Source organism: Sceloporus occidentalis, unplaced genomic scaffold, assembly GCF_023333645.1.
Source record: "Sceloporus occidentalis isolate IW3139 unplaced genomic scaffold, rSceOcc1.0.p SCAF_3, whole genome shotgun sequence".
Taxonomy (NCBI): domain Eukaryota; kingdom Metazoa; phylum Chordata; class Lepidosauria; order Squamata; family Phrynosomatidae; genus Sceloporus; species Sceloporus occidentalis.
The window spans coordinates 234,403,018-234,427,492 of NW_028316983.1; the positions used below are offsets into that span (position 1 = coordinate 234,403,018).

The 24,475-nt window shown below is 40.8% G+C and overlaps 1 protein-coding gene across 8 annotated transcripts in view; it reads right to left on the reverse strand.

Annotated features, from left to right (window-relative positions):
- The window catches only part of LOC149317630 (protein MTSS 1-like), a 186,850-nt gene that overhangs the window by 137,740 nt on the left and 24,635 nt on the right, over positions 1 to 24,475 (reverse strand). The gene's annotated exons all lie outside the window — the stretch shown is intronic.

Sequence of the window (24,475 nt, forward strand, 5' to 3'; positions counted from 1 at the left end):
CCACAATTAGGACAACTAAAGGAGATTAAACAATAGCTCATCAAAGCTAAAACTACAGCTTCAGAAGCAGTCGTCTGCCCCTTTAGGAAGTTCTGGCTCTCTGCAGATCACCCCATTCAGCAATTCCAAACCATCACCCTCAACATAAGCAAGGCACTTACTGAAATAAAAGCAGTTATAAGCAAAAATGCTAATACCCAATTAAACTAATGCTTGAGAAAGCAATTCCTCCCCCTTCCACACTACTTTCTTTTCCCCGTAAAAGCAAGTCATCCTTTATTTACAGTGTAACTCAAAAATCATGTCTCCTGACGGTCAACATCAATACTATTCTTCCATTTCTGCTTCAATTAAGCCACAGTTATTGGGAAGAAAGTAAAACAGATCACAATTCAGGACCTTAATCACTTTGCCAAGGAATTAAGTTACAAGGTATATATTGACAAAGATTGAAGAACACTGTAGTGGGCCCAACTAGATTAAAGTGCATTGAGCATCGGGTTGGGCTCAGTGGTTTCTGGGGTCCCTTCCAACTCTATGACTTCTACTCAGAAAACACCTGAGAAGTTTCTGCAGTCAAAGGAGTCTGAAAATGTTCAGGGTTCTCTGAAAAGATGAATAATTAAAGGGTGTCCCACAAATGTTAGCAAACCAATTAGAATTTGGTCCAATAAGTTATTACCTTTCCCATTGTATTTGAGGTTAAAAACACTTTGTAGGTGTCTATCAAAATTCTTCCTAGTGCCGCACACATATTTTTATAACTAGGTTACTAACCAGCTGAACAGCAACAGCTGTGGATAATGAACGCATGAACTCTTCACCTTTAAAATCAGTGTGGGTTTCAATCGCCAGCTCATGGATAAGACCCACCCGTCACACCAGAAAACATGTCCATAAACCAAATTAAGATTTGTCACCCTCTTAGTCCATTTGGACAAATAAACTGAGCATCCATGTAAATGAAACGCCAAGATGCAGCACAAACTAAAGGAACATTTCATTCTTTTATGGTGTCGCCGGACCTTTATGAATTAACTATAAATAAATTAAAGCCATAATCTGCCAGGGATTGTAACAACAAGTTATGTGTTTTTTTAATATTAAAAAAGCCCTTTGGAATACAATCCTAAACTACAACATTCAATTCATTGCTTCTAAGCTTAGCAGAGATGAGACACTGCTGTTTTTGTGCTATTCTGAGACACACGGATAAGCAAGATATCCAAATCAGATATCAATGACAACATTGTCTGGGTCAGATATTGCTTCCTTTTTTTAGAGGGGGGGAAATGACAGTTCAACTCTATTCTGATCTCTCACGCACATACCCTACACTGTTTATTGAGATGTCATACACAGGGAGAATTTGGGCCCCTCGAAGTGAAACTCTCTCATCAATGCTATGGAGGGTGTGCAGCAAGAGGGAACATGAGCCCTTGCACCAACTGGGAATACTGTCTTTGCAACCCATCTGTTGTCCCTTTGTGCTATAGTAGGGAGAGGAAGGGGAAAAAGAAACCACCCAGCCCTTGGCTTGAATTTCAATTCAAGATGAGCCCAAAAGATTTCAGAAGGCAGTGTTGCCTTGGCGTGGAGGAACCTGCTTCGTATTGAAAAATCAACAGCTATCACCAGCCCAGAGTTTGTGTGCCTTTGTGTTGCCTGAGCAAATTCTGTATGTTTTGGATGGAGCATATGCAGCTCTTCTGCTGCAAAAAATTATGTTGCATTTTGGATTGTGCCACACTGTGAAATAAGCTAAGACAGCTCGGGTGCCCAGCTCCCAGTCTGCTCCTCGATATTAGTTTCTATAGTAACCAGTCCCTAAGCCTAAGCACTCACAGTGGGGAATAATGCAAATTTTTCAATTTTGCTTAGAAATACATTGTATTGAGATGAGCGGAGTGAAACTATTCCAAACACCAGTGTTGCAAAGAGATGCTCCTTCTCCCATTGCCAGATAACCAGGGAGATGCCAACTGGCCTCAGATTAATGTCCCTTTCTTTCTTTTTTTTAAAAGGGTGTTGGCTGTGCAGCTGAAAACATACACTGATCAATCAGCATCAGTAGACTCGTTGCAGCATGTTTTTTTAAAATGTGCATTATACAGCAAGTCTTGTTAGCTTAAAAAGAGAACTCTGTGTTGATGGCCTTGCTGATCGACTAAATAAAAGGATATGATTAGCAAACTTGCATGATGCTAATCATGCTAAAATCCACCAGCCCAGACTGCAGAAAGGAAAAGCTCCCTGTGCATGATTCAATTCCTCTCTTGGCCATGAAACCCACTGGGTGATCTTGGGCAAGGCACATGCTCTCAGCCCCAGGGGAAGCCAATGACAAACTTCCTCTGAATAAATCTTGCCAAGAAAACCCTGTGACAGGGTCAGCATAAACTGGCAACATTTTGAAGGCACAAGACAACAACACACAAAGTACCATGCCAAGGACAAATGGAGCCTAGAATCTGTCTCTCCAAGCTAATTTTTCAGGTTTTTAAAATATCTGTGTGTTTGCGCACGCGTGCACACACACACACACACACACACACACACACACACTCTTATTTATTTATTTTGGATCCTGCCTTTCATCCAATATAGAGATTCAAGGCAGCTATATATAAACGTGTGTGCGCATGCGTGTGTGCCTTCAAGTTACCTGTTAACTTATGGCAACTCCATTAATTTTTCATAGTTTTCTTAGGCAAGGAATACCCAGAGTATTGTTGCCATTGCCTACCACTGCAATATAGCCTACAGCTCCTGGTATTCCTTAGCAGTCTCAATGCAAAAGCTAGACAGTAAAGAAAACGGATAGGAAGCATATAAACTCATTTGACTTGTGGTGCTGGAGAAGAGGGCCGAGGATACTGTGGATGGCCAAAAGGACACAGAAATGGGTCCTTGAACAGATCGAGACTGAAATCTCCCTGGAAACCAAATGGTCAAATTGAGGCTGTCATTCTTTGGCCACATCATGAGAAGGCAAGACTCATTAGAAAACACAATAATGCTAGGAAAGGTAGAGGGAAGTAGAAAGAAAGGAAGACTGCACACCAGATGGATAGATTCAATCAAGGAGGCCATGGGGATGGATTTGCAGGAACTAAGAACAGCAGTAGTGGTGTTCTTAGGGTGTCTCGGAGATGTCTCATCCACAGGGTCGTCATGAGTTAGGGTCGACTTAAGGGCATTTAACAACAACTCCTATCCAAGTACTAACCAGGGATTCCCTTGCTCAGCTTCCAAGGTCAGATAGGATCTGGCTCTTTTAGAGCAGTGGTTCCCAAACTGTGCCCTTTAAGAGATTTTGGACTTCAGTTCCTAGAATAAGACTACTGGCCAACATGGCTGAGGCTTCTGGGAGCTGAAGTCCAAAATATCTTAAAGGGCACAGTCTGGGAACCAATACTTTAGAGTATTAAGGCCCCTATAAACATACACACACAAACACACAAACACACACACACACACACACAGTTTTAAGCAAATATTCAATGCCCTGAATGCATTTATGAAATGTAAGGTCCCTCGACAAATGAATGGTACAAATATAAAGAATGTGTAGCATCTGACAGCTAATAACATTGTGAAGATTTACAAAACTGCTTCAAACACCTGTCAAAAATGCCAGTCTGTCATCGGTACCTGGTTTCACATTTGGTGGCACTGCCCGAAACTCAAAAGATATTGGAAACAGATACATCTGACTATAGAAAGGATGTTACAGATCAAATTTTAACTGAGGCCTGAAATTTATCTTTTGAACATGTTGAACAAAGTCTCAACTCAGATTGAAAAGAAATACTGGCATGTTATATCTTATAATTGCTGCCAGAATGATAATAGCACAAAATTGGAAGAATCAAGAAATGCCAAGGGTGGATGATTGGCTAATAAAATGATTAGAAATGATAGGAATGGACAAACTGACCACTCACTTGAATAATAAAGAGATATGTCAGACAGAGGATGAGTGGTTCCCGATCATAGAATTCTGTAGACAAAGATGGATATAAGGTGCAGGAGGAAGGTTATATATAAGGTATAAATCTCAGGATATAACTTTCAATCTTTAATTTCTTTTTTATTATTAAAAAATAAGTCTGTGTGATGACAGTTTGATACAGGCTCTGTTACTGAAGTGACGGGGGAAGTCAATGTAATGTGAAAATTCTGTTTGCGGTTATTTTTTTTGAAATAACCACAATAATGTATATATCTGAAGATCATGTTTGTTTTATGTTATAAAATAAACAGTAAAAAATGCCAGTAAATGTAAAGAATGTGTAGCTCTTAAGCACTATTTACCATTGCAATGATCAAGAAGCACCATATTCAAAACCATGGCCATTATTCACACGTTATAATATCATTGAAATGAAATTACCAAGCCAGTCCAGTCATTTGCCTTATGCAGAGGGCACAAAACACACTGCAGTGTAAATTTTACACAGAAAAGGGTGCAGTATTTGCACTGCATTTAATACACAGATCAAGTCCAAAATGTCAATGCTGCAACAGCAACACTGTCACTTTCTATCCCCAATATACTATTTTACTAACTTTGCCTGATGAAGAATCCTGTGAAGCTTGGAAAGCTGTTGTGTGTCTAGCAGTTGTTCCTGACCCTGTTTATAGTGACCCTAAAATGACCTATCACTCGGTTTTCATGGCAAGATTTGTTCAGCGGAGGTTTGCCATTGCCTTCTCCTAAGGCTGAGACCATATGACTTGCCCAAGGTCACACAGTGGTTTTCATGGCCAAGCAGGGAATGTTTTTTTAAAAAAATTTGATTGTATTTCTGGAATTGTATGGATTGTTTGATAATTGTACTATGACTTGGATCATAGAATTTTAACGATGTAAACCGCTTTGATCGGAAGGAAAGGCAGTATATAAATAAAAGTATTATTATTATTATAATCATCATCATCATCAAACCGGAGTCTCCAGAGTCATACTCCAACACTCAAACCACTTTGCCACACTGGGTCTCTCTGAAAGCTACCGTGATATATTTTATGTCTTTTGGGTGGCTCAAAAATGTATCATCCTGGGATGGATTTTTGTTGTCTCAACAAACTCTAAACATCATTAGTTTACATTGCCAAGGGCTGCCATTGGCAACACCCTGAACAACCTGCCATTCCAAAGAAAAATGGAGCAATGAGAAGTAGACCAAAATATCTTTTCATATTCCACTACTAATTTTACTAAACCCTATTTCTGGTTCATAGGGTCACCATAAATTGAAGTCACCTTGATGACATATAACAACAAACACATCTTCTGAAGAAGAAGAGAAGCAGGTTCACCTGGGTACATGTGAAAGAACCTATGAACAAAAAGCTAGTTGTCTCACACAGACAATGCAATACATCAAGAGCTTTTTGACATTTGACAGCCTTCCTCCTTTGAAAAGGGTGTCATTCATTACGGTTAGCTCAGAAATATTGACCAAAATAAATAGATAGATAGATAGATAGATAGATAGATAGATAGATAGATAGATAGTACTGGCTTTGGTGCATGAAAAACCCTTATTATTCTAACCTGTCTCTTGGCATGCAAAAACAAAACAAATAATTGATCGGACTGCTACCTGAGAAGCTGGTGAACAGAAAAATGAGGTTGTATTATTCTAAGCCAGAGTACAAGGACACAGTCAAGCTCAGTAGATAAATGCAGGATGCATCAAGAGCATGTGTAAACTGCTCCACAATAACAACCTTGCTTGTTTGCATGCAACATACACAGCACTGAGAATGCCTGCACTAATGAGCCACAGAAGACTTTTGTAAAGAGGATGCATTAAAATGCACACAGAGCACGGAAGAGCTTCATTCTCCAGGGATAACTTGAATATCAGATAGCTCAGGAATCGCCCTGGGAGGAAGACATTGTCACAAGAGGAGGGAAATGCCTAAGCAAGTACGCAAGAGCCACCAGCCATTCATTGTGTTTAAGAATTAAACAGAGCTGTTTTGATGTGCAAACTACAAAGTGGGGCTCCCAAACTCATAATAATTTAATGGTTTCTTGCATCATTGACCTTGCTCCTCTCTCTCTTTCTGTTTTTTCTTTCTCCCACCCCATCCCACCCATTCATATACAACCAAAGGCCATGCTAAGTGTTCATTCATGTTACACGATTGTAGCACTTTGATACAACATGTTAACTGACATGGCTGCATCTTACCAAAACCTACAGGGTTTTCTTAGCAGGTTTCTTCAGAAGGGGGTTGCCATTGCCATCCTCTTGGCTGAGAGAACATGACTTGCCTAAGGTTATCCAGCAGATTTATCATCTGAACCAGGATTTAAACCCTAGTCTCCAGAGTCATAATCCCATGCTCAAACCACTCCACCACACTGGCTCTCAAGTCGTCCGTAGTGACTGAAAAAGTGAACGCCCATTTCGTATAGTATCAATTTTTTAAAAAAAGAGTTACCAGGTGCTGTAAGTTATATTTCAGAGGAAGGAACTGGCAAAACCATCACTGAAGATTCCTTGCCTAAGAAAACCCTATGAAATTCATGGGGTCATCATAAATTGGCAGGCGATACAGAAAGGAAGAAAGATGCTGGTAGCATTAGCTTTTGTAGATTTGAGCCTACTTCCTCAGATGTATGTTAAAAGCTCAGGCTACCAGCTCCTATCTTTCAGGTAGTCTCAAAGGTGCTACAAGATTCCTTTGCAGACCGATCTTCCAGACTAATACAGCTATGTTTCTGAATACAAAGGAGGAGGAGACCAGCAATGGGCCCTGGAGAGAAATTCAACTGAGGCCCAACTAGAGATGGTTTTGTGTGTGTCGCTAATGGAGTTTGAATTTTATTTCTTGGACTTTTCTTTTATTTCCTGAGCTGCCTTGGGTCCCTTCGGGGAGAAAGGTGGCATATAAATGAAATACAATACAATAAATAAATAAAGGCACATAGCCAAGGAGAAATTGTCTGCATAGATATCCCTTCATACCATCTTAACTAAGAACAACAACAATATCTTGACAAAATAGGCCTGTGACTCTTAACATCGTCATATTTTTTTTCTCCTGCATGATTTTTAACATCTTATCCTGACAAAGAAGCCAGTGGAGCTTCAAAAGCTTGAGTCATGTATTTTATGCATTTTGGGTGGCTGTTTTGTGGATTTTGGATGCTATTGTACTTTTGCTGTGTCACCAACACATGAGTACCCCTGGGTATGTTTTTGGATTATAACACAGTCAAATTTCTTTCCATTGCTCTCCCCTTCCTCCCAAAGCTTTGTGGCAAACAAAGTAAATGCGAACAAATATTGATTAACATCTATCAATAAACAGCAGACAAAGTGTGTCTTTAGCAACTGTTGCCATCCAGTGTGTCAGATTCATCGAAAGAAAACCCTCTCATGTTTAGTTACTCCACTACTGTTGCCATGGCACCAATTACCTGGCACCTAACATCAAAAAATGACAGCAAAGGAGGCTTCAAAGAAAGGATGCCCTGTTTTTGCAGCAGACAACCACAAATTATACAACGGCTTTAAAGACAGGGATCTTTCTTCTCGTCTTTTCAATTGAAGAGGCCAGTACAAAATAGCTATTAATTTCAACCATTTCTAAAGTACAGATTTTAGTCTGCTTTCGATTCCCATCGCCATCCCTTCAAGACTAGTCTTGGGAAGCTCGCCTCCTTCCAAAGCATCTTAAAAATGGGCCATAGGGCCAGCTTAAGGGTTTTCACTACAAAGGACATTCTTAAGGGAATAACAAGGCAGAGGTTGTTATGCTCCCCAAGACTGGGAAAAAGGTTTTTAAAAATCCAAAAACCCCCACACCCATGGTTGTTGTTTTTGTTTCAACTGGGTTTGTTTGTTTTTAGTTTAAAGCAATTTTTTGCATTAATATTGAATGAAAAAATGAATCTTGCTTATTATATTAATACACTCAGTCCTCCTTATCCACGGATTTCAAGCCCCATGGCTTGAAAATATTTTTAAAATATATAAATTCCAAAAAGCAAACCTTGATTTTGCCATTTTATATAGGAACACCATTTTACTATGCCACTGCATTTAACAGGCATGAGCAGTCACAGAACCAAACCCCAGCAGATACCAAGGGCCCACTGTACTGTGAAACGTTGTTTTATGTATTAGAAAGCTTGATCCACCATGTATTAATGCTTTCTAACATTAGCAATCCAAAATTATTAAGCTCTGAGATGATTTACATCTTTCAATAAAACCTTTGGAATCATACTGACAAGATGGTAGCTTAGATATAGGCATATAGGACTACACCAATATAGGACTAAGAAAAATTAGTAGCAAAATACAGCTCAGATGTTATGACGACTAGTTTAAATAATAATTGTTCTTTTAAAAGTGCTCTTTTAAAGCAAGTTGCTTTGGTTGAACATACGTTAACTGAAGTATTTGTTTCTGAATGGCATTTCTTGCACTATAAAATAAAGTACTGTAATTAAAAAGAAGTAACTGACACTGGATATGGGTCTAACTATGAACAGCTGCCAATAAACTGTTAAAAGTTAAATGTTTAAATTCAAACAGTCATTGTTGTTCCAGCAAAAGAGCTGGAAAACAGTAATAATAGCCATACTTTCAACAATATATGAATAATCAACAGGAGTGTTTTGGGGTCACTTGTTTTAAACCAAGGTTTAAACCAACCTAGTTTAAACCAGTCGACCCTGGTCTTCCCCACAAGATGTTTTGTTGCACATTCATGGAGTACAGACCATGTGTAAACACAAGAATACACACTTCAGAAAATGCACTGTACTTTTTTGAGCCAATGCAGTCATAAGAACCGAATCAACTGTACTCAACTGAGCCCTAATTCAAATCTACACTGTTCATACCAATACACACCTAGATAAGGCTAGAACGGCTCTCCTACAGAAGAAAATCTCATGTATGATTCAGGAAAGGAAGGACCCTCCTCCATTACACCATAGCCAAGAGGTGGGGACTGTATTACAAACCCATATCCCTGTGTCATAAGTCAACCTGACTGAGGCTTCTGGAAATTGAAGTCCAGACCCATGGCAGGCCAATGGTTCCCCTGCTCCTTCAGTAGCCCAGTCACTCCAAGCTGACAAATCTTATATCTTCTCATCCCTGTTAGTCAAACCATGAAGTATAAGCAAGATTATCTCCAACAACCATAACAATTTTAATTAAAGAATTTGCATTTTTCAAAATAGCATATTTCTGATTATAGAAGCCAAAAGAAACAAGAGAGCCTGAAGGTGCAAGGAAGTTTTCCACAGCTCAATGAAAACACTTTTGGTATGCACACAGGCATGTCATGGGTTCAATTCTAGGCATCTAAAAGGGTCAATTAGGAAGGGACAGAAATGACTGGCAGTGTTCCTTCATGGTCCCAGGTGGAGCAGACAGCAAAGACGCTGAAATCATGTGGCCCTTCCATATGTGGTAGGACTGCAACCCCCAGGAGCCCTAGCCAACACAGCTAATGGAGAGGAAAAGTTGGAAGATGGAGTTCAACAGCATCCAGAGGACCATACGATTCCCATCACTAGGCTGAATAGACCAATAGTCTCCCTGCTGTAAGGCAACACCCTACATTGGAGCTTCAGATCAGATCACATTCACAATGTATAAGATTCAAAGATATAGCCATGTCAGTCTGTGCAATCAGTATGCAGACAGATCTTGCAGCACCTTCGAGACTAACTGAAATAAAGATGTTGGCAGCATGAGCTTTCATAGACTTTAGTCTACCTCCTCAGATGTACATAGATATGTGTAAGATAAGAATGCATGACTCTTCTTCATTCCTGTAATCACAATACAAAATAGTATATACTTCATCAACTGCATTCTAGTCACTTTCCACATATGGAACAACTGTCTTTCATAGACAACTGTTTTTTCAAAAAATGAGACCATGGGGGTGGGGGGGAGCCCATGTGCAGTTTATACACAGTCTTTTACCATGCCCACAGATAAAAGCAACTATGTTGGTTACCATAGTGATTGCTTTATCTATCATGTTGGAAATATCCGCCAAAGCTAAAGTGTGTCGCAGTAAGACTAACTGGGACTACATTAACTCCCAGCTACCTAGAGTCCCAGTCTTAAGGAAAGAAACACATGTGTGTGCATGGATGAATGCGAATGAATGCTGTGCCAGCTTGATAGCTTCCTCCCACACTGATTAAGCTTAATATACATATCGCTTAGCCAAGAACAAAAAAGATGAGTTACAGAATTCAATTTCTCATTTTTCCTTTGTGAACTGCAGATTTAAACAAAGCGTCTTGATTTTCTTTCATCTTAACCTCCTCTCTGCAGCTCTCCTCCCACAAAAGCTGAGGACTGGATGGCATGGGTGACATGTCATAAAGAGGCAACCACAGCTTTCCCAACCCAATGGTCTCCAGACGCAGTGAACTACAACTTCTAGTTCCCTTCGTGTCCTCTAATGCAAGAAAATTAATGACCTCCAAATCACACAAGCTTTCCCACTGAGTAGTAACCATAATATAAAACCACCCATATGCAAGAACTTACAAAAACCCCACTGTATCACCAATATTTAGCTGGATCCTACTAGCTGAAACTAAAAGTCAAAATTTTGAGAATCCAGGTATAGCCCTTTAATTGTTTCCCCCCAAGATAGGAAATGCATGGTGTCATGATGAGACTCGTCCAACTACTTTTCTCAGATGGGAGCCCAATGGGTCTTTTTGAACCCCATCAATTCTTCACCGTGAGACTCAAACCCAGGACTCTCTTATGTGTCTCCTGCACTATAACTCTCTTTAGATGCTAGCACTCTGGGGTTTGCATTTTTCCCCAGCTTGGCACCAACTATTCTTTGACAGTCACACATCCACTATCTAATGTGTCCCAAACCTAAGTGACCTTTCTCAATGTTTTTAATGTTTCTGAATTCACTTCAGACAGCTGCTTGTTGAAACAAAGTAAGAAATTTATTTGCAAGTCAGACTGAATACAGTCTCTCTTTTAGAGGATCACAGACATGCCCATGTGTGTTGTGGGCGAGGAGGTACAAATCTATGAGATAAAACATGGGATATGTATGTATGTATGTATGTATGTATGTATATGTAACTATCCCCTGGTGAACAAAAAAAGTTTAATCTGCCCTGGAAGCATTGATCCCCTCCTACACTCTCATTCATCCAGCCTTTAGTATGAGCACAAACAGTTATGCCTGTAGGGGATTTTTTGGTATTGTTTTCCTTTGCTTTGTCTTTTACGTCTTTCATTATGTGCTCCTAAGTTTTACCCTCAATTTATTCAGGGGTCATATCCCTAATTTCGACCCCAAAATCTGCCCTTGACTTATACATGAGGTTGGCTTATAGTTGAGTTTATACAGTGCGCCCTTTGTTTACGCGGGGATCCGTTCTGGACTCCCCCATGTAAAACAAACAATGCCTATGCTCAAGCCCCATTTAAATTAATGGGGCTCGTGCACACGGTGGTGCGCACCCGATTCGTCCCTATGGGACGCACCACCCCTTCCTCCCCACACGGCTTTTAGCATAAGCTGAATGCCGTGTATAACATGGGTGAAGTGTACTGTATATCTATATACGGTATATCTCTATCTATCTATCTATCTATCTATCTATCTATCTATCTATCTATAGAATAGGCTCTCTCTTTATCTAAGACAATCTCTGCTTCATTCAGTGGAAGAGTCACAACACAGAAGAGTTTAACATTAATGGTTGAACAGGACTATTCAGCTGATATGGCATGAGATGATTCGTATTCAAAATGGCCACTCCTGGGCTCTCACAAACCTACATGGCCTCAGTGACACAGATTCTTCAGGTCAAATGTGTCAAACAACATACATATCAGTTGAGTTTCTACACTGGGGCTGCATGGCAAATATCTCCATATGTGGAGCTATGTATTGTTCTACACAATCCTTCTGCTGAACGGGAAGTCTGCACAACTGAACCAAGATACAAATGTGCAAGTGGAAGTATAACCAAATGTTCATACATATCCATACTTGTTATGCCCAGATTTTAAGGGCAACCTGTTTATCCTGAGAGCATGTAGTGGAAATCTTCCTCCCAGTAAATTTTATTCACAGTAGGGCTGACACAGACAAAGAGACACCAAATTTGGTTTTAGACACTATACATGTAACATTTATTGAAATGCACAGACACAGACAAATACAAGTACCAAGAGAGCTCTCACACACACCATTCACACAATACTCACACACACAGATGGCACTTCACTGAAGGCGTTGATCAGTCGTCTTCATGAAGGCGTGGGAGCTCTGTTGCCACGGGTCCAGAGCACACCACTGATTTGGAAAAGTCTCTCTTTTAAGGCTTTGCCACGTTCTCCGTCCTGCTGTCTTTACGTGAGGACCTCTTCCTTTGACGCTGACTAACACTTCAGATCGAACAGTTCTTTGCAATCTCTTCCTTATCAGTCTTTGTTTCTATCCAGGCTGTTCGTACAGTCCTTGATATCTTCTTCTTTACGGGTAAGCAGCTACATCCAAGGTTTTGGACACGCCATCTATCGCCACATCAGTAGTTCTCAAAAAATCCTCGCCTCGCTTGCCAGACAGCTTTCCCCATCATGCATTGCATTTCTCCATCTTAGTTCAGCTCATTGCCACCAAATTTACATTCTCACCCATCCCTCACACACTCAATGCACACTGAGAACCCATGCACAAGGCATATGTTCATCCATGCACAATGACTCCGCATGCACAGCTCTGCTTCTGCAACCTTGAAATGAATGCAGTTCTTATGCATAGGACAAAATTGTCAAACTGCATCTGTAGAGAAAGGCATGCAAATACATGCAATACATCAACAGGAATCCAGCCACCATGTAATATGAATAAATTTTAACTAAAAGATATTCAGAGTTTATTTTTTGGTCACATTTATATCCCGCCTTTTCTCCAATACGCTCAAGGTAGTGTTGATGACTCTTCTTTTCCCCATTTTACCCACATAGCAATTCTGTAAAGTAGGTCAGGCTGCCAGAGAAAATAATTTGCCTAAGGTCATGCAGAGAGTTTCATGGCTCAGAGGAGACTAGACAAGGGATCTCCCAAGTCCCATCCCAAAATCTCACTGAATCACACTGGCTCTCACAGCTGAAGTGGAGTGACAGTGAACAGCTGCTTCCCTGTCCTTCAAAATAATTCTTAAAATGTCCCCAGTGCTACAACCAGCCACTTTTCATTCTTCCTTTTTCCTAAACTCTGCTTCCTTTCCTGCTGGAAAAATTTCAGTGTATCCTCTAATAACGTTCTTTACTGTCTTCACCATGCTGGTTCCTTCAATGTGTGCAAAACTCTGGTGTCAGAATTATTCATCTTGCTTGCCACTGCTGTTAAGTCTCTCTGCTCACACCCACCTTTTCTCCTTTCCACTCCTTGATGTAGAACTTTGGTTCCCTTCCCACTTTCATGTTATCATCACAGAGCTGCCGCATGCATTTAGCTCTGTCATTATTTCTTGCTGTTGGGTACCTCACCAACCTTCCTGCAGCTGTGCCATTTAAGGCCTCTGATGCCCTGGTCAATATCTGGCTGTAGCAGAGACACACAGATGCAATGTGTGCATCCCTAGCTAATGCCTACATTTCAACACTCAGTACTTGTTCACAGTTGGCTTAGGCCTCATGTCCATTTACCAAAACAAGATAGAAATCCAACCCCTCAACTGATAGTCCCAGCAGCTTCACGTGATCACACAGATACCACTGGTAATGCAGCAGACAGCAATTACACACAACTAACACTGTAAAGACAAGGTAGCAACAATGACGTTAGCTGCACAACACAGGTGTATCAGTCTGATACCACTTTAACTGCTATGGCTCCATCCTATGGACTGCTGGGACTTGTAGTTCAGCCCATGCCAAAGAGTTCTAGTGCTGTAGTGTAGGAGACTAAACTAGAGGTCTATGTACCTCACTAAAAAACCACTCCCAAGATTCCACAGCACGGCGCTATGGCAGTTAAAATGCACCACGTTGTGATGTGCAGTTACACTGTATGTCTCAAATTTCAGCTTCCCGTCACTGAAGTTGAAAGAAAAGCAGCAGTATTTCCAAACAATGGCACTGGCATTTCTATACCCAGTACTGCTCCTTTTTCTTTGCAAACCCTGGGAAACAAGATGGTTCTGATAATAGCTCTGTTCAGCCCTGAAATACCTGTCCCATTTCAGTCTACACACCAAGAGGAGAACACCCAACTCTAACCCCCTCCATCATCACTTTCCTCATGCAGAAAGCAACACGTCCAAAGAGGAGACATTCTTGTTTGCCTGAAAACTCTCCACAGGAGGAATGAGGCTGGAAAAATCAGGAACTTCTCTACAGACCTGTTGTTCTCCCCACAACAAAAATGAGACAGAAGAGAACAGGGCTTGGTATCACTTACCGTGTGTGTTGACTGAAATTGGGTATGTAAAGGCTGAACCAAGTCTATTTTTAAAAATAAAAATAAAAAAGCAAGACACACACAGTCCAAAGAAAATTCTTTCTCCCAGATTTAGAAATTGCAGCTTCTACTATTTGCTTTTGTGATATCATAATACTGTGTTATTTGAAGGGGGTGGAAAGAAAAGCAAAAAGAGGAGAGCTGGCCACAGGGCACTGACAGTAACCCTAGCTTTCCATTTTGAAGTGCTACCTTTTTAATAATAGAGGATGTGTACATGGAAGTATTATACACGAAGCAGTTTTCTTCTTGCAAAACGAGTGCTGATAAAAGCAACCTGATGAGCAGCTCACGAGGGCTATTGCTGACTGACAAGGATAAAAACGCTTCCCTCAGCTAGAATGGCCAAGCCCTTAAAATAGAATGCAACTTCCAGTAAAGCAATAACTACAAGAGAGCATTTTGCTTTGCTTCAACAATGCCACTTCCCATTAGGTTTAAAAATAAAACCAGAAATAAAAGAAATACAGAGAGCATCTTCCTTTTCTGCATGAAGCGCACAAGTCAGCAGTTTTGTCTCACAGAAGAGGTGGGTGGCTCTGTTGGATCTGGTGGCTGCTTCCCACGCGGACACCTCTTTTTTGTCTTTTGTTAAAAATAAGTCTCAGTTGCAGATATGAAGAGCAGATTGAAAACTGACTCAAAACAATTAAACATGAATTCTTCCCTAAATAATAACTAATTACTTAATATTCCTCCCACCCCTTATTAACAAATAAAATCCTTCCAACTCATCCTTGAATTGTTATTAAATGTACCTTATGGTATAAGTGAGCCTTCATCATACCTTACTTGACTTTAATATGATACTGACAATATGATATTGAACTAAAATGAATTAAATTGACGGTGATATTAAACAAATCAAGCCTTAGCTCTCACTAGAAGCCAATATGAGTAAACAGAGGTTGTCATGAGTTGACATGATGCACTGGAAAAGACAAGTTGTTGTCATTGTTGTTGTGCGCCTTTCACATCGTTTCTGACTTATGGCAACCTTAAGGTGACCCTGTCACAGGTAGATGAGAATACTGTTCCATAAAGTGAAAGGCAGTAGGAAAAGAGAACCACATTAAGGGCAGATTGATTCAATTAAGGTCCCTGAGTTTGCAAGACCTGAAAAGGGTTGTTGACCACAGCGTCTACTGGTGACCATACAGTTACCATAAACTAAAGCCAGCAAAAAACGACACCAGATTAACTGTAGTACATTTCGTTCCTGTGACTGCAGTAAATAAATAATAATGATAATAAAACTTTATTTATATACCGCTTTTCCAGCAAGATCAAAGCGGTTTACAGATTCAGTCAAAATATATATGTATCACATCATACCACAATATAATTGCAATTACAGATACAAATTCCAATAAAAGAGTTTAAAAACAGCATATAAAACAGTCATAAACTCTATCTGTCATAATTAAACATCTTGAGATAAACTTCTATTAGGGAATAATTTCTTTATAAAGAGTCAGGAGGGTACGCTAACCGGAAGAGATGAGTTTTCAGTGCCTTCTTAAGGCATCCAGGGTAGAACTAAGTCGAATCTCTTCCGAGAGTTTATTCCAATACATAGGAGCTGTCGCTGTGAATGCTCTTTGGTGCGTTGCTGCTAGTCTCACCCTGGGGTACTCGAGTAAGAGCTTCCCTGTTGTTCTGAGGGTGCGGGACGGATTGTGTGGGGAGAGGTGTTCCCTCAAGTAACTCGGGCCCAAGCTGTGTAGGGCTTTATAGGTAATAACCAACACTTTGTATTGAGCCCCGAAGCGAATTGGCAGCCAGTGAAGAGATCTTAATACAGGTGTTATGTGGTCCGACCTTGAAGTTCCAGTGACCAATCTGGCTGCAGCATTTTGAACTAGCTGAAGCTTCCGAACCTGGTACAAAGGTAGCCCCATGTAGAACGCATTATAGAAATCTAACCGAGAGGTTACCAGCGCGTGTACTACAGTTTCAAGGTCCTTTCAGTCCAGGCAGGGACGCAGTTGGCGTATCAGCCGAAGCTGGTACCACGCACTCCTGGCCATCGCATCCACTTGCAATGATAACTGTAGGGATGAGTCCAGGAGTACTCCCAAACTGCGAACTCTGTCCTTTAGGGGAAGTGTGACCCCATCCAAGAGTGGATGGCAAATTTCCCTGTCCAGACTTGGGGTACCTATCACGAGTACCTGTTTTCTCTGGATTCAGCTTGAGTTTGTTTTCCCTCATCCAGCCCATTACTGACTCCAGACAGGCATCCAGAGGAGAGATGCCATCCTTAGTCACTGTATCAGTCGGAGACATGGAGAGATAGATCTGGGTGTCATCAGTGTGCTGATAACACCGTGCTCCATGTTTCCGGATGATCTGTCCCAGCAGCTTCATGTAAATGTTAAATAGCATGGGGTACAGAATGGCGCCCTGAGGGACGCCAGATGTCAGCTCTCTTTTACAAGAGCAACAATCCCCCAGCCTCACCATCTGGAACCTTCCCAAAAGGTAGGACCGGAGCCACTGAAGCACAGTGCCACCGATACCTAACTCTCTCAGGCGTTCCAGAAGCATACCATGGTCGATAGAGCAGCTTGCCACCAAATTAAATTATTTCTGTTTTAAATTATTTTAAACTGAAATTCTGGAAAATACCCAGGGTCATGAAAAGGGGTGAGGGGGCCACATGCAGCCTGTGGGTTGCAATTTACCTACCTGAAGCCTAAAGCTGCCCCATACAAAGGGAATGAAAACAAATTCTGATTAGTCCTAGGTCACATTTACATAAAAGTGGCTCAGGTATAGTTTGCCTGTGGTGTATTCCATTGCTTTGCAACTGGTCACTTGCCCTAGTGAACCATTTCTCCATTGAAGAACAGAAAGAACCTGCAAATCCAACCACCTGGAACACCATGAAGCAGAAACATGCATGATCAATCAAGCAGAAAAGCATGAGGTTTGCAGACCAGTGAGGGGGAAAAGATATTTGGCCAGACTTGACAGTACTAAGTATAAACCAATGGTTTAATCAAATAGAAAGCAGTATCATATGTTGTTGTTGTGTGTGTCATCATCTTATGGTGACCCTATCATGGGGTTCTCTTGGGAAGTTTTGATCAGAGCAGTTTGCCATTGCCTTTCTCTAAATTCTTAGTGGATTAGACCCTGCTGTCTCTGTCTCAAAGGTCTAGTCCAACACTCAAATCACTATAATAATAATAATAATAATAATAATAATAATAATAATAATAATAATTTATTTATATCCCGCCTCTCTACAAAAAGCAATCGGGGCAGCTTACAAAGTTACAATACAGTGGAGCCTCCGCATACGCTGCCTTTTTATAGACGGCTTTGAGCATAGGCGATGAAAGCCGCCGGCGCGCGCGGGGCGGCATGTCCCATTCAATTGAATGGGCGCACGCACCCGTTGCACCTCGCGCGCCGCCGCACACGAGCCCCATTGGAAACAATGGGGCTCGAGCATAGGCGGATTTTTTTATACGCGGAGGGATCTGGAACGGATCCCTCGCATATAATAAGGTTCCACTGTATACAGTCGAAACCCTCAAACCACCCACCCCTTAAAATACAATTAAACAGTGTGGAATTAAAAACATAAAACATACTTAAAAAACAATACAATAACTGTGGTGAATCCGGAGGTTAGCAGTTAGATTTTCCTTCCGATGGCCAGAGAACTATTCAGGAAAAGGACTGCCGTAAGAGATCCGTCTTTATAGCTTTTTTAAAGCTGTTTAGAGTGGTAATATGCCGGATGTCGTCCGGCAGGCCATTCCACAATCTGGGAGCAACAGAAAAGAAGGTCCTCTGGGAGGTCATTGACAGCCTAGTTTTACAAGGCTGTAACAAATTTTTCCCTGAGGATCTAAGTGTGCAGGGAGGATTATATGGAAGGAGGCGGTCCCGAAGATAGGTTGGACCCAAGCCATTTAGGGCTTTAAAGGTGATCACTATACCACACTGGCTCTCAACAACATCTGTAACCTCTCTCTATTTCTTCAAAGCTTGGAGTCAAGCTATGGATAATGCAAAGGCAGAATTGGCTCCACTTGACATCCCCCTTTTGTTCAAACTCTGAAGGCCCAATAACTCTTCTTTTTATTATTTTACTATTTACTTTACTATTTTATTGGAAGAAATATAATAAAAATATATAATAAAATTAAATTAAAATTACAGACTGTGAGCATTTCTCAACAAAATGTATAACAAATACGTACATATACATTTCTTTTTGTAGCCTTCAAGTTAAGCAGTCATTCCAAAGATTAACACGAGAACCAGGAAGACCTAGATTATCTCTATTTCTATTAAGCACAAACCAAACCATGCAAAGCTACAAAATGGAACTCAGTTTTGTCTTCCCCCATGAACCTGATGCCACACCTAAGAACAAATGTAACAACAAATCATATTGTACTGGGTTGGGCAAACCATACTGTGAACCTAAAGTTGCCCCAAGGCAACTACAGTCGTCCCTCCACATTTGTGGCTTTGACTTTTGCAGTTTTGATTAACATGTTCTCTCTAAGAATTTCTAGGTCCTCCAGAGCAACTCTCCCAGACATTGACCAAAGATCTGTCCTGGAGACCCTAAAAGTTCCTATAGAAAACACTTCTCTAGGCATTTGTAAGTCTTCCAGCCTGATTCTATGATGAACGTCTCGCAGATGCTGACCACAGAGTTGCACTGGAGGACCTCGAGATTCCAAAGAGGTGTTCTCTCAGGTAAAAAATGAATAGGTTGTTTTTTTTCTTTGTGATATTTCCACATTCACAGGGATCCTTCATCTCTAACCCCAGTGAATGTGGAGGGCGCACTGTAATTAACAAGCCTGCTACATACCATCCAAGAGCTACTTGTTCCCCATAACTGGATCCTCAATTTCAGCAGAAGCCAAACATTTTGCCCGAAGCAAGCAACAACTGTGCTGCAGTTGTTAAGAGCATTGGAGTGCAACTGGGTGCCCTTTAATTCCAAATTACATTTCTGGACAAGAACACCCCATATCTCCCTGACAATATCCAGGACACTTGACAACAACTTGTAAGAAATGATGTTGTATAGCAGTTAGAGTGCCAGACCGAGGCTTGGAAGATCCAAGGTCTAAGTCACCAGAGAGCCATGAAATTCACTGATAACTCTGGGCCACTCTATCTTTCCCAGCCTATTCCAGTTTACAGGGATGTTCCCAGAAGAAAGTGGGGAGAAAGGGAGCCATGTACACTGCTTTCAGTTCAATAGAGGAAGTGCAAAACATAAAAGTCACAAACAAACAAATGCCTTAAGCTGAGCTGTCCTGATCCTAGTCTTGCACATGCACAAAAACAGAGTGTTCTTACATCAGAAATGAACTTTGCTTTATGGAAGCATTGCATGCACACTCTGATCCTAGTGCAATCAAGACATGATCTCCTCCAATGACTCAGCATGGTACGTGGCATATTTGCCCACATGAATTAGATTTATTATGCTATTAGCAGTGTGGAGGGGAGGTTCCTATTTCTGCATTAAAATCCCCAGTCTATAGCATTTACGTAAAGAAAGGCAAGCTGTCACTCAAAAGTATGCATTTAATCTATATCCAACTAAAACTGGGATTAGTTTGCAAGATGAAACCACGTCATGGGTACATCTAACCTCAATCATGACCTTTTCTGATATCCTTAAGAAGGCTGCTTTTTTCAATCCGTTAGACTCTGTATCGCCCAGTCTACAGTTTGGCAATAATAACACCAGCTTACTCCACAGGGCTATTCCAAAAGGCATGGGAGCTAAAACACACAAGGAGATCTGGACACTTTTCAAATGCACCAAGTGGCACTGAATGATCCAGATCAAAAGAAAATCCTACTCAAATGATTTTATATCTGAATATGTATAAATATGTATCTGCACGAAGCTGCTTGGAGAGGTCATCTGAAGCTTTGAGGTTGGGTGTCATGAGTATGCTGATGATACCCAAGCTCTATCTCTCCTTTACAACTGATGCCAAGGGGGCTGTGGTAGTAATGAATTGTTATCTGGATGCAGTAAAGGACTGAATGTGGGTAAACAGACTGAGGCTTCATCCGCAGAAGACGTAAGTGCTGCTGGTTAGTAGGCAAACCAATCTAGAATTGGGATCACAGCCTATTCACTTGTGGTTGCACTCCCTGTGAAATATCAGGTTCACAGCTTGGGGGTGCTCTTGGACACAGTGCTGCTCCTGAAAAGCAAAATTGCTCAAATGGCCAAGAGTGCCTTTGCCCAGCTTGGCTGGTGCTCCAGCAACACCATTTCTTGGGAAAGGCAGATCAGGCCACAGAGATTCATGCCTTAGTTACCTCCCAACTATGCACTCTTCATAGAATTGCCCTTGAAAAACGTTTGGAATCTGCAGCTAGTACAAAATGCAACAGCCAGACTGATATGCATTTTAGAAACCATATAACACCAGTCTTGCAAGAACTGCACTGGTTACCAATTTGCCTCCAAGCTCAATTCAAGGTGCTGGTGTTGACCTACAAAACCCTAAACGACTTGAGGCCTCCTCCCATATAAGCCTGCCAGAAATTTAAGATCTTCAGATAAGGCCCAGTTGGGTGTCCCAATGCCTCATAAAGTCAAATCAGTGGGTAAATGTAACAGGGCTTTCTCAGTAGCAGCACCTCAACTGTGGAACTCCCTACCCAAGGAAGTCAGGCTCATCCCGTCTCTTTTGCTTCTGGTGGGCAACCAAAACGGTGCTGTTCTGCATGGCATTTAATGTTCGGAACTGCAGTCTTAACTGGATTCTAGGATTATTTTTGGAATGCTTTTAGGTGTTTTTATGTGTTTTAAAATGTTTTTATCTTTACGTTGTTTTGCTCACTACCTCAGGAGTTCTTGTGGGCTGGGAATGGATACAAAAATACTTTAAATCAATCAGTCAATCAATCAATAAAAACACAAACTGACTCTGAATATCAAAAGTGTCATACTCCAGTAAATTCAGAGGTTAAAGCTATCATCTTGCAGTTGCCAAAGACTATCATCTTGCAGTTGCCAAAGAGCAGAGCCACACTTTTTCACTGAAAAAGATCAATTCTCTATGAGTTACCAAAATTAGAAATTGTTATTGCAGCTCTGGCAAGTTATCAATTCCTCAAGACTTATTAGAAAGCATATGACAACCGCCAAAGACTTTATGCAGAAACACTTTCACATAGAGCTGCCAGGAAAAAAAATCTCTGAAAAGTTACATTTCTGGATATTCCATGGGAATATGTTGTGACTTGCACTCCAAAAAGTAACACTTCCAAGATAGAATCCAAAGAGTAACTTTCCCAATCTTTGGAAAACCCTAGCTGGCTTTTGGTGTGGCAATCCCCAGATGGTAAATTAATCCTACATACCCTACACGAAACCACACATTTCTTAATATTGAAAGCTGTATGTGAGAGAATACTTTGCATGCATTTAGATATCTATCTATCATTTTTTTTGGCAGGAATTCCAAAGGTAGAATATTGCCTTTCCTAGTACACTAAGGCAAAAGCAAATTGCTGCAGTCTCTCCAGGCTTGTGTTTCTTTCTCTTTCCTAACTTGCCAACCTGATCACACTCTTGATATTGCTTGACCACAGATGTCCTGGTTTTCATCTGAGAAACGCTGAAGGTTATATCTTTAGGATTTCTGTGTTAGATGCATCACAACTTAAAGAACCACCAGGGAATCTTTCAGATGAGTAATTCCCCCTTTTCTCTGAAAAATAATTTATAGAATTGTTGTTGGCTAACAATGCTCAACTTCACATTGCCAGAGTGTATTGTCACTTCTACGCCATTCAAATACTACTATTATTGTGTTTTGACAGAAGATGATAAAACATTTTTTTAAAGCCAAGGTTTCAATATATAGTGCCTTAACATTAAGGAAGACTCATACTTTTCTAGTCAGGGAAGCAGTTATCTTTTCAGAAGGACTTTTCATAAATTCGGCAAGTTCTCCTAAAGTCTTTTACCAACAGCAACCAATGGCAAAAAACCACTACTACCATCAGTATGATATACCAAAAGCCAAAGGCAAACAATGCTAAATCTAGCAAGTCATGGGTTTTAGCATGTTTGTAACAGGAGAGCAACTGAGGCATCACTGTGTAACAGGTTTCTCTGCAAGGTAGACAAGAGCAAAACACAAAATGCCTGCCTTGCCAATCAGTTTAAAATGTTAAGGTGTTTGGCATATTTAGCCTGACTCCTCCTCATCAAAAGCCTGCCTCACCCAGTTAGAGTTACCAGGTATGCCTTATTATAAGAGAGGTCCTTTTTTGAGTGTTGGAAGGATTTCCTTTAATAGAGTATATATATATATATATATATATATATATATACACACACACACACACACACACACACACACGGGGTGTGGGCCCATTGATAAAGACAAACATATGTGCATCTGGTAATTTATGAATGTGGACAACAGGTTAATTTTGCAGAGACTAAGTTAACTGAAAATAATGCTTTTATTTGGAGTTTAGGTAGATCACAAAGTTATTGGCTGCTTCCTGATTGTCAACCCTGTATGTCTTGAATTTCAACTCTCCCTTTTGTTGTTGTGTGCCTTCAAGCCATTTCTGACTTAAGACAACCCAAACGTGAACCTTTCATGCGGTTTTCTTGGCAAGATTTCTTCAGAGTAGGTTTGCCTTTGCCTCCCTCTGAAGTGGACAGAGAAGGACTTGGCCATGGTCACCCAGTGGGTTTCCATAGCCAAACTGGGATTTGAACCCTGGTTTCCAGAGTCATAATGAACTACATAATCAAACTACTACACCACAATGGGTCTGCATTTATCGCTATTTTAAATATCTGTCAGTGCTAGGCTTGGAAGACCATACAAGCAGCTATGCTACTGTCATTATAGTCTGGCATCAGTGTGTGAGAGCACCATCATTATGGAAAGGCAGTTTCATGGTGAACACACTTTCCCCCTCTGAAATAAACACAAATGGACTTAACAATTTTATCATTTCCCCCACTCTGTGTTTGCTTTGTCAACTCAAGGCTCTCCCTTTCTGGCATTCTCCTTCATCCATCTGGACTAATCCCTGTCCCAACATTGCTAGCATAACCTCCTTCTCTTGGCTTGCTTGTCTTTTCAGTCCTCTTGTCAGCTTCTTTCCAAGGCCTTTCTTCCCAACACTTTCAAACCCCTCTTGTCCATCCCAACATTATTTGATATCAGGGAATCGCCGCAGTAGCTCCATCATCAGAAAATCCTTCAGGGCATAACAATGTAAAATGTGGCATTTGTCAAAGAGATCCCCGTGTTACTCTGCTTCAGCAATAAAAAAAAGCAATGAAAGGAGGGAAAGAGGTTTATGCCATCTTTAAAATGACATTTATTTTCTTTTTCCTTTCTTTTCATTCTTATAACATAGATTCGTATCACCTAGGCCACAAAACACATGCATTATCATCCAGAGTTATCTGTGCTAACCATGCCCTAAATCTTTTTTGAGGGACTATGTGGAAAATGGTGGACACAACCATTTATTCTTTATGTCCTGCCTTTCTGAAGCTGTACCCAAAACAGCACACAAACACATCACTATGAATCTTGCAAAGGAAATTGAAACAGCAAGAAGTTGTACCCCCTGTAATTATGAGTGACATATACAAATCTCTTACATGTGTCCAAAAATACAAGAGACGGATAGGATATTCCCAGCTAGCATATTATGACATTTCCCTAGTCGCTCCAAAAAGGGGTTCATATCAACCCACCAAGAAGAAGCAGCAAACACTGGCCAGACTCAAAAAGGTAAGGAAAAACCTCACACAGAAAGGGGATGGGGACATTACCCCAAAATGAATGAAGAATACAGCAAAAGCTTAATCCAATCTATTGATGTATAAAAAGGCTGCAAAATGGAGGCAGAAAAGCCTTGAAATGCTGTCATGTTTAAATGCAAGTCAGGAGAGAATTTA